The sequence below is a fragment of the Homalodisca vitripennis genome, unplaced genomic scaffold, assembly GCF_021130785.1.
Source record: "Homalodisca vitripennis isolate AUS2020 unplaced genomic scaffold, UT_GWSS_2.1 ScUCBcl_1073;HRSCAF=4252, whole genome shotgun sequence".
Lineage (NCBI taxonomy): Eukaryota > Metazoa > Arthropoda > Insecta > Hemiptera > Cicadellidae > Homalodisca > Homalodisca vitripennis.
The window spans coordinates 71,232-83,684 of record NW_025777189.1 but is presented as its reverse complement, the minus strand read 5'-3'; the positions used below and the strand labels follow the sequence as shown (position 1 = coordinate 83,684).

The window sequence follows — 12,453 nt, the reverse complement described above, 5'->3', positions numbered from 1 at the left end:
AACTGCACTAATTTTGCATGCAGAAGCGATGATTTTACATCGTTGACGTAAAGCAGGAAAAGCACAGGACTGAGGATGGATCCCTGAGGGACTCCAGGGCCTAGTGGGCTTGTGCAATGTTGCCAAATCGTGCGGAAACAGTGAGGAGCGAAAAGACCCCCGGCGGTCCTATGGGTTATCAGAGTCCCTGGTGTGTTGAACACTACGGGCCTTCTAGGTCCCTGGTATGCTGACACTATGGGCCTAGTGGACTGTGCAATGTTGCCAAGTCGTGCGGATACAGTGAGGAGCGAAAGACCCCGGCGGTCCTATGGATCTTCTGAGTTTCTAGTGTGCTGACACTATGGGCCTAGTGGGCTTGTGCAATGTTGCAAAATCGTGCGGATACAGTGAGGAGCGAAAGACTCCACCGTCCTATGGATCTTCTGAATTCTAAACCAGCACACCGCCCTCGTGAATGCCTATATAGAAGAACTGGCTGCTAGGCACCACATCTCTGTCCTAGATATGAACAGACTGCAGCGGAAGCACTTTACGAGGCACGGGATGCATCTTCACACTAGAGGGAAGTGGCAGCTGGCCAGACTCGTCGTGGAGGCTCTTGGCGGGTTTGAGCGTCTCGCCTGCTGCGGCCAGGAAGGCTGAGGTTGTTCCTGACACCCTCATTGCTGTCCCACCAATGCTGCCGCCGCCGCCGCCACCATCGTCACTGCCGCCGTCACTGCCACCGCCGCCGCCACCACCGTCGCTGTCGCCGTCACTGCCACCGCCGCCGCCACCGCCACCGTCACCGCCACCGTCAGACTCTATACAGTTGACTCCAGGGCCCCCGATGCCGACTATATCTTGTGACGACGCCGTGAAGGAAGATGAAAGAAACGGCCCTGTTGTCCATTCTGCAGCTTCAAATTTACAAGAGCAAAGAATTGAGACTGTTTTTTTAGGGACCCCTCTTTAAATCAGCGGACAAAATTGGCAAAGAATCGCCATCAAAAACGAACAAACTCTAAAATTTACAAACAAGTTGAACTGAAACTGCTTCATCAAAATGCTCAATTCGCAACCAACAAATTGGAAGAAATTCAACTCATGTGCGAGGATCTCAAAACAGATCTTCTTGTTGTCACTGAAAACGGTTTCAACAGTGATAACATCGCACTGTGCAAAATTCCAAATTACAAATTGGCTTCCGCGTACTGTAGACCCTACTCCAAAGGAGGAGGGGTTGCTATTTTTATAAAACAAAATTTCACGTTTGCCCCCTTTCCGATCCAAGAATCACTCGAAAAAGATTATGAAGCAGTCGGAATCAAAATTCAAACAGACAAATCAAAATTAGTAGTGATCGGAATATATAGGTCTCCCAGTGGAAACGAAGATATTTTTTTCTCAAAATTCGAACAATTACTGACAGACCTGACTGATCAACATCAGGAATATGTCGTGATGGGGGATTTTAACATTGACGCGTTGGACAACACACACCATTCCACAGTTCGATTAGTTGATTTACTTAGGTCATTCGACCTGGAGTTGTTAGTCAAAACTCCGACGAGAGTGACGGCTACAACCCAATCAGCTATCGACAACATCATCACCAACCATCCAAGTGTCGCGGTGTCTGTGGTAAACACAGCTATATCTGACCACTACGGGCAAGAAGCTGTCGTCAGTGGAATGAAACTTGAAAGGGAGCCCAAAATTAACCAAACAATAAGAGACACAAGGCCAGAAAACATCGCTCACCTCAACACTTCCCTGTCAACAGAAAAGTGGAGTTTCCTTCACTCTTCTCAATCTGTAGAGCAGCAGTTCAAAATATTTAACGACGTCCTAAATTTCCATATTAACACATGCTGCCCTACAAAAACGATTAATATTTGCGAAAAAAACGTCAAAAAACAGATGGAATTCTGGTCTCGAGAGAGAAAGTGAAATTTTTCTCTGAAATTAACAAACGTACTTGTAATGAAAATTTCAAAACATTCTTCAAAAAATACAAAATTTACAGGAAAGTGATCCAAGCTGCGAAAGCATACGATGTCTCCAAATCTATTCTATATTCTAAAAATATTTCAAAAAACAACTTGGGACATCATTAATAATAAAACAAAAGTTAAAAAACAAATAAAAATTAAAAATGGGAATATACTTGTGGAGGATGGAACTGAGGTTGCCAATCAGTTTAACGAATTTTTCGCATCCGTTGCTGTTGGGCAAAGTCCTCGGCCGTCTGAACCGCAAGTACGTCCCTCGCGAAGACAGAGTCCAGCAGCCTCAATGTTGCTGACGCCTGTCACTGAGGATGAGCTTCACACCGAATTATTCAGCAGCTCCCAGCCATAAAGTCAAATGATCTTAATCTAATGTCCACATGGCTCATCAAACAATGCTGCAAGCATTTGGTGAGATCTTTAAACAAATTGGTAAATTCTTCATTCCAAACAGGAGTTTTCCCCTCCCTCCTGAAAATTGCAAAAGTTGTTTCCAATTTTTCAAAAAAGACGATCAATTTTAAATCAATAACTATCGGCCTGTCTCAATTTTGCCAGTATTGAGCAAAATTTTTGAAAAGCTTTTTCTCATAAGAATGCTTCAATTTTTGGACAAATACAGTCAGCTCTCATATGAACAATTTGGATTCAGAAAGGGCAAATCGACGACAGACGCAGTAGTGAGTCTTGTCGATATGATTGTAGAGGGAATAGAATGTCGGAACCACACAATGAGTGTGTTCTTAGACTTGTCCAAAGCATTCGACTGTGTTAACCATAGCATACTGCTCGACAGACTTGGGTCCCATGGCATCAGAGGCGTGCCCCTTAAATGGCTTAGCTCATTTCTAAGTCATAGATCCCAAGTTGTCCAAATATCAAATCAATTGTCAAAACCAATAGAACTGAGGTACGGTGTTCCCCAGGGATCCATTCTCAGTCCTGTGCTTTTCCTGCTTTATGTCAACGACATAGGATCATCACTTCTGCATGGAGGACTAATGCAGTATGCTGATGATACGACTCTCTGTTTTAGTGCAAGATCAAGTGAAGTGTTGGAACAACAGGCCTTTGTTGACATCAATAACTGTGTACAATACTTCCAAAGCCTCAATCTCACAACAAACTCCTCAAAATCCAACGTTTTAAATTTTGCCTTGCGCGATGTAGGCAACCATTGTGGATCTGCCGTCTTGTTAGCTGATTCCACACTGGAAGAAGTCCTCTCTTCAAAATTCCTAGGAATACACCTTGATCGAGGGTTGACTTGGAATGAACACATCAATCATGTTTGCGCAAAAATTTCCTCAGGCATTTATGTCTTGAGATCCTTAGCAAAATACTGCCCAAGTCAGGTACTGATAACGGCGTATTATGGCTTAATTTACCCCCATTTGTCTTACGGAGTGGTCCTGTGGGGAGCGTGCGCAAGCTCTCAGTTTCAGAGAGCATTCAAACTCCAAAAAGAAGCTATTCGAATAATTGCAAAAATAAAATTCAGAGAGTCGTGCAGGCAAGCTTTTAAGGAATTACAGCTGTTAACTCTCCCGTGTCTGTACATTTTAGAAACCACTTTGTTTTGTATGTATAAGTGTGCGTTAACCAGAGGCCGGGACATACATACGCATGAGACACGAGGTAGAGAATTACTACGAACTGCAAGCCACAGAACAGTGGTTTTTGAACACCTGCCCTCGCAGGCAGGTATTAATTTTATTAACAGACTGCCAAATTCAATAAAAAATTCCCCAACGCCCAAGGCGTTCAAAAGGCGCCTTAAACATCTCTTGGTGTCACAAGCATTTTATAATGCAGGGGAGTTTTTTTTTGGGCATTTAACTGGGAGACCGCCCAATTACATGACTGATTCTGCTGTTTAAAGTGGGATATATTGGCGAAGGATGAAAGGTGCATAAGTGTAAAATTGTATGTGTAAATGAGAATTTTGTGGCATGAATGTAAAAAATTTTAGATTAAAATTTGTGACGTTTGCTATACAGTGTAATATTGTCGCTGCAATAAAGCTGATTTGATTTGATTTGATTTGATTTGAATTTCTGGTGTGCTGACACTATGAGCCTGGTGGGCTTGTGCAATGTTGCCAAATCGTGCAGATACAGTGAGGAGCGAAAGACCCCCGGCGGTCCTATGGATCTTCTGAGTTTCTAGTGTGCTGACACTATGGGCCTAGTGGGCTTGTGCAATGTTGCCAAATCGTGCAGATACAGTGAGGAGCGAAAGACCCCCGGCGGTCCTATGGATCTTCTGAGTTTCTAGTGTGCTGACACTATGGGCCTAGTGGGCTTGTGAAATGTTGCCAAATCGTGCGGATACAATGAGGAGCGAAATACCCCGGCGGTCCTATTGGTCTTCTGAGTTCCTGTTGTGCTGACACTATGGGCCTAGTGGGCTTGTGCAATGTTGCCAAATCGTGCGGAAACAGTGAGGAGCGAAAGACCCCCGGCGGTCCTATGGATCTTCTGAGTTTCTGGTGTGCTGAATACTCTTCCTTATTACTGTGGGTCTTGTACATTGGTGTAATAAATGCTACTGAGTCACGCTCCTGCCACATTTATACAACTGTGAAAACTAACACATGTGGTTTTTCTTTGGGCGAGTCTCATATTTCTATGACACTGGCTAAAACACGGTGGTGGTAACATGCTAATATATCTGTAACATATAATAGTGTCTTCAAATGTTACATAGATTGTGATATAACTAAATTATGTTTGTCATTGGCGTTATATTAGGCCTATTTATATAAATCTGGATTTTTGCGTAATAAAAACCCCTAATGTTTTAAATTTTAATGTCAAGTGATTTTGTTTTAAAAGCACTTGGAATAATGCGATAGCAAATAATATATTTATACTTAAAAAAAAGAAAAAAATACTCTCTTTCGAAGAAGTCTTTTTAAATAATGGTGTACAAAATATAATTTTATTGCTATGACATGTTACAAATTCTTTCCAAAATTTACATTATACTATAATAATCTGCTACTAATCTTAAAATCTTGTCATTAAAACATGCAAATTTACAAGCAAGAAGTTTTTTTATATTGTTTTATAGGTATAAAAACCATTATTATTGAAGCAAATCCAAGTATTCATTTCGTTGTTTATGCAAGAAACTTGACACTTCGTTAGTACCTGATAATCTTTTCCTGTAATCCTCTCTGGAAGATATAAGCAGAAGCAGAACCTTAGGGAACTTCTATCTTATAACACTCTGAGTTTGTAAACAAAATCCCCTCTTGAGAACACTAATACTTCTATTTTGCTCAAGATACAATTAAGAGCATACTAAACTTTGGACCTAGATGGAGGTGTAATCAATGTATTATGCAGTTTCTGAGAATATAGTTATCTCATCCAGTGTTTATTCTGTACAGCTAATGTGTCTTTGATTTATTATTTATTGTGTTTTTGTAGTATATTAAGTGGTATATTTTTCATTTACTATAATACGAAGTTTTCTAAGATTGAATATTAAATTAATAGTAAACAAATTATTTAGCAATCTTTGAAAGTTGCTGTTTTACAACACAGAAGTAATCTGGTTAGACTACTCATGTGTCACCGGCAAATAAATGTGTTGCTCTTATAACAAATCAAAAACTTGCGATTCCATCTATTAAACCTTATTGATGTACTTTCTGAATATATTTCTTTTGGTTTATTAAATGCAATTCTATGGTTTATTATTGTTTTAGCTTCACCGAAGATTCGAGGGATAGAAAAAAAATTATTTATGTCTGTCTGTCTGTACGCACCTATCTCGAAAATAAACTGACCTAATATACTTGTAATTGTCCATGGAGCTTCATTTCTATATTACCAACAATGAGTTTGATGATGCATGTCACTCCATGGTGTTAAGCTGAACATTAGCGAATATTTGTTTATTGTTATTATTTGTACCATAATAAATAAAATTCTAAACAATTGCATTACAACAATATGATATTTGAATAGGTAATATTTATTTATAGAGTAATAGAATGGAAAGTCAATGTTAAATTTGCACCTCCTGTTTTTTGGTTGCTAGATTACCGGAACTTATATAAAACAGTAAAAACATTCTGCTGTGAAACCTACCTAACTCGTAACATAAGCAAAAATGTGACTGTATCATGAGACAAGAAATTTTGAATATTTTATCTATAAACGTTAAATTTGACACAAAACTTCATTTTCACATAAAAAAGAATAAGTTCTATAATAGTGCGCATACAACTATAGAATTTGGCTGAGCGTTTTTGAAGTGTATTACTCAGTAGGCTGACATATTTTCACTTGTACCTGCCTGGGGAATTGAAACAATCTGTTCTGTATTAATGTATGTCTGTCTGTATGTCCCCAGGACATCTCGAGAATGAAATGAGAATTTTTGTATTAACCCTCAGCGGATTCTGCTTCACAAGATGTTTTTTAACTTCTAACTTTTTAGATAAATAAGTAAAAAAATTTGAATGAGTACTTTTGTGTTGTGTAGGGAAGAGAAATGCAATCATAAAAAAAGTTTTTATTGTCTTGAAATTAACAACTAATGCTTGTTTCCTGGATTACCAGTTTAGTTCAAGCATCACAATGCATCATCATCATTATATATATCATCATCGTATATACATATATACTCTATATACAGGGTGTCAATTAAGCCTGGAACCTCTTTTTTAATTTTTAAACCACAATATAAAAAAAAAAATACCAAAGTTCACACGTGCTTACTGGTGATAGTAACGCATACATCTGCCCAATTACCGACCGGATAATCCCTTTGGGGGACGGTCCACAAGGAGTCAGACAAAATTCTTAAATAGCAGCATAGGTGAAGTTTGGTATCAAATTAAAGTTCTTACTTAGCAGAGTACAATGCCGCAAACCGAACTTCAAAAGGTGGATTCATTCAGTAGTTATAGCTATTTGAATTTTAAAACAATTGAACAATGTAAATTATTAAGTATTACAAGTAAACACCAATTTTTAAGTACCTGTGATCAAAGTAAGTGTTCAAAATGTTCCCCTCCCATCGTCTGGCAATGTCCTAGGCGGTTGTAAAAGCCATCCACTGCATTTTGAAGGTAGTCACGAGGAATATCTTGAGCTTCTTGGACTATGAGATTTCTTAGGTGCGCCAAATCTCGAGGCTTAGTACGATAAACTTTATCTTTGAGGTATCCCCAAAGAAAAAAATCCAGCGGAGATAAATCAGGGGAACGAGCAGGCCACTCTACTGCACCATGTCTTCCAATCCATCTGCGAAGGAATATTGTATCCAAGTATTCTCTAACAAGGAGAGCAAAGTGTGGTGACGCGCCATCTTGTTGGAAATAAATTCTTTGAAATTGTCGACCAAGAGCAGCTTGTAGTGCAGGAATTATATCATTTTGGAGCATTGCTAGATACGAGTCACCATTTAAATTACCATTGATAAATAATGGGCCCATAATTTGATTTCCTGTAATACCTGCCCAAACGTTAAGTTTCTGTGGATGCTGTGTATGACTATATCTGCCACTTTCACATTCTAACAGTAGTTGTGTTATTGGTAATAATTATTGATTCCTGGCTTCGATTACTACATTGTCAGATGATAGGAGGGGAACATTTTGAACACTTACTTTGATCACAGGTACTTAAAAATTGGTGTTTACTTGTAATACTTAATAATTTACATTGTTCAACTGTTTTAAAATTCAAATAGCTATAACTACTGAATGAATCCACCTTTTGAAGTCCGGTTTGCGGCATTGTACTCTGCTAAGTAAGACCTTTAATTTGATACCAAAGTTGACGTATGCTGCTATTTAAGAATTTTGTCTGACTCCTTGTGGACCGTCCCCCAAAGGGATTATCCGGTCGGTAATTAGGCAGATGTGTGCGTTACTATCACCAGTAAGCACATTTGAACTTTGGTATTTCTTTCTATTGTGGTTCAAAAATTAAAAAAGAGGTTCCAGACTTAATTGACACCCTGTATATAGTATAGTTAATACTTTTAGGTGGGGAGAAGGTTTCTACAATAGTGTACGATAAAATAAAGAAAGAATAATAAAGCCAGCCGTTGATAAGGGTTTGATTAAAATTAATTTTATCTCAAAAGTAACTAAGGGAAAATTGAGAATTACCAATGTAAATTAAAGTTGTACAAGAAGATTATTTTCAACTTTTAATTGCTTTTTAAGCTATTTTCATTAATCATTGTTTTATATAAGTTTTTTTAGTATAATTATTTGTTTGGGACACATAATTTAATATCTTGAATACAGGTTTTATTTACTGAAAAAACTAAAGTATCTGCTTAAATGTATCCTTGTATAACATGTATAGTTTTTTATTTTTGCATGTAAAATTATAAACTCGTATTCAGAAATAAAAAAATCATTTATGAATTACTACTTTGTATGAAATCTAACCTTAATATAAGTACGGTATATATACTTATTATCCTCACCTCATCGCTCTTCTACAATTCTTCTATACCCATTCACACTTTACTCCCCTACTGAAATTCTGTAGTTTTCCTTTCCATCTGTAAATGTATTATTATTATTCTTACGGAAAAAAATGATTTATGTCTGTCTCTCTGTACTATAGAAAAAATACTATAGCACCTATCTCGAAAACGATCTGACCTATATACCTATATACCTTCTTTATATTATTATTATTATTATTCCATATGTAATATTCCTTTATTATTCCATGTACAATTGGATGCTTCGGTCGTAATGTAACTATAATAGCAACGGGAAATGTCAGAAATTGCACTATCTCCCTCTCACTGTCTGAAATACAGAGTCATTCTGACTTTGTTGGTGTTTATTAAGTTATCTGACAGTTACCACAATCTCTCAAACAAAGACCACAGCAAATAAAGCACGTGTCAAGAAATGGCTAGTACTGAACCAACAGAAATGTGGAGTGTCTTGAGGACCTATTAACCCGAATAAGCCTCTCTTTTCTCTCTGTCTTTCTCCCTCCCCCCTCATTCTCTCTTTCTCTCTCTCTCTCTCAGAGAATGAACTACTGTTTCATTCTCACTTTGTTGATATTTTGTTTACTTCTCTGACAGTTTGTGGTAACTCTCTCAAAGAATACAGCAAGTAAACCACGTTTGAATAAATGACTAGCATTAAACGACGGATTGACTTTAGGACCTATTAACCCGAATAAGTAATATAAGTATAGTAACTTCTCTGTAATTTACTACAAACTGTAACTGATCACAGCAAGTAAAGGACATGTGAAGAAAAAGTGAGTGTTAAACCAGAACTGATTTAAGTGGCTTGAGCAGCTATTCAACTAAATAGGCCGCTCTTCTCTCACTGAAATACAGTTTCATTCTGGTTTTATTGTTGTTACTCTACTTTTCTTTCGAGTAGTCTGTATGGTAATTTTATTCTTAAAACGAACTGCAATAATTAACTTACCATCAATATTTATACAAATTACAATAGGACTGGCTTACTATACGTTTGAAATATACAAGGTTGTGCTACAATATACAAAGCTAACCGCTATATTGAAAAATAGTGGTAGTTGTAATATACTTGATGCAAAAAGTTTTTTATATACCGTATCTGATAACATGAAGAGTTTCTTTATTTAAATTTTGCTGTCAGATTTATATTTTCCATGATTATAATATTGTACCCTTTATAAATAATTTTACACAATACACAAATAATCATTACTAGAAAAATATTTATGCTAGTTAAAATCTTACTGAAAAACATATACAATGAAGTGATTGATAGTAGAGTTCTAATTATATGTAGTTTTTTTAAAGCAAACAACATAATTTTAAGATTAGAAGTCATATAAAGTGATCCTGTTTTTAAAATCAGGTTAGTAAAATAAACTGTTTTACATTGTATACATTTAGGTAACATTTATAATATAACCAATAGAATCTCATAATATTTTTAAATTATTGTTATGCCAAAAGTAATGTATCTGAAATATATTAATACTATTGTAAGATTGTTTATGTATTTTACTTTATAAAGATAAAACAGGGTGTTACGGATCTCCTGGTTCTTACAGCGCTAATCGTTTATTACTGATATCTGGTCCTGACACCTGGTAAGTTATTGTTATTGGTCCTGATTTTACACCGTTCTCGCTGTTTCGTACATGTGAACCATACCCATACAATATTAAATTTCCTGAAAATGATTCAAATTTTTATTAAATTTAATTTCAGAGTACTGAAACAAATTACTCATGTGTTCTGGCATTATTAGCAAATTGTAGAATAGTTAATTGAAAAACAAATGTTAAAAACTATAGACAATTAATTATCTTATTCTTATTTTGAAAAATGTTTCATAAACCATAGAAAGTCTTGCATTTGACTCATATTTATACTATTCTTTACAATAATTTAAATAAGTGTTTAGCGGTTACTTTTAGATACTAAACAGTTTTTGTATGAATATTTGTAAAAGGATATTTTCTTCCAGCAAATGAAATTGAAAAATTAAACAAGTGATTCTAATTTGTAATTATAACACTTTGAAACAAGAGTTAAAACATCTGAGGGGAAGCGTAAACGTTTGCTGAGCATAATTACTTGTTTGAAAATAATTTGATTTTGCAGCGTCTACTTTACACACTTCTCTCCCGAATCCAGACATGGACTCGTATGTCACTGCTACAGCAAGATCCAATTAATTCCAACTCGGAAACCCAACAGCCGCACTTTCGGTTCTCTTAACACAAACACCGGTTCTGTAATGAACATTTATCCAAGATTTACTTACCCAGCTCTGCTTAAAGTTAAATCCAATCGTGGGAAGTCCACGTCGTGGCGTAAATTTACTGCTTTGCGAACTTGGAGGATTTTAGGATAGGCATTAAATTATTAAATAGAAACTTATGAGAATTGATTTTATATTATTATTAACATATATTTTGCAAGTGAAAAAGCACTAACGATTTTTACATGTGGTATCGTTCAATATGATAGTATGGACGTTACAACGCTTGGCGTTAAAAACACTTTCTGAATGTAATACATTTGTTAGGTGTCGTCAGAAAATTCGACTCCGTCTCCATTTAAAAAAGGTCCATTTAAGGACTAAAATAAGATCATAAAAGTTCATGAGGTGTAACATTGTTCTTATGTGTTATACAATCAAGATGGCTGCCAGCTGAGGAATGACTAGGTAACTTAAAGAGGTGATACATTCCGTTACATTTTCAGATTGTTAATGCAAATTACTTACTAGATATTTCAGTCAAGTCTAAGTTAAAGGTCAATACAGCGTTTATGAATATGTGACGACCTTTGTAAAATGTGAAACTCTTGAGGTATCTGTATTGCGTGTTGCGGTATGATTAATTATTAATTATTATGAATTTCTCTTGTATTGGATAAGAATACATTTTCAGAATCACCATTCCATCCTCCGTTGGTTTGAAAATTCAAGAGCGCTGCAGATGCTTTTTGCAAAGTTTTTCCGAAACTAAAGTACCACTTTCCAAAACGCGTAATATAGATTAAAATCGTCTAAATCGATCTAACCTGATACCTGGAGTTATACTTTAATTAATTGAAATCCTAAAACTAAATTATTTCCAGTTCAATGGAACATTTTACAGTCAGACCAAATTGTGATTATCTCAAATAAAAATTTCGATGAGAAAATTTTGTGGGTCTTTTTCGTTTAAGGCCCAGCACAAAAGGCCCTAGCTTGCCTATTCAAAACGCAGATCACGCGATGCTTGCCCGCTGCGCAGCACTTTGCGCTGCTTGCTCTTTTAGAAAAAAAATTAACTCGAGCTTGCAAAGTCCAAGCCCAGATCAACTCACCACGCTTTATTGAACAAGAAAAACTAAGTATAACTCACTCATGAGAAAATGGTTTCATTACAGGCAAAAGATAAGCGGCGCGCGTTTATCACTGATAAGATAAGACGAGTTTATGCAAGAAGAAGAACCTGGACTACTGCCCTACGAACTAATAACACACAAAAAAAAAAAAAACTATTAAATGCACTGTCAGTCAGGTATAGTATGTTTGGTAAGATGCTGGCCCTTAAACGAAAAAGACCCAATTTTGTTCTACTACAGATATGTGGATGGCATATTAGTAATTTTCAATAGTAATACCGGTCAAGTAGAATTGCTTAATAACTATTTTAACAAAATATATCCAATTTTAAAATTCCTTGTAGAGCTTAGGAACTAAAACTACAATCTACAAATCTATATCACTTTAGAGGGAAAATAAGTTGGAATAAAATGTGGGCCATGTACTTTTACAGTAAATCTGCTCTAAATAAGTTTTTTATAATCAGATTTAAATAATTTTGGCGTCATTTGATTTGTGAAAACCCCCTCTAAAAACTTTTATTCTTGCAATGTTTGAAAAAAATTGCTAGTGTTTAAGATATTCGAAGTTTAAACGTTTTACTGGCCGCTATTTTGAAAATAATAAAGA

The 12,453-nt window shown here is 36.1% G+C and overlaps 1 pseudogene; it reads left to right on the top strand.

Annotated features, from left to right (window-relative positions):
- Positions 1-679: 679 nt before the first annotated feature.
- LOC124371192 overlaps positions 680-12,453 on the top strand; it is a 34,047-nt pseudogene continuing 22,273 nt past the window's right edge.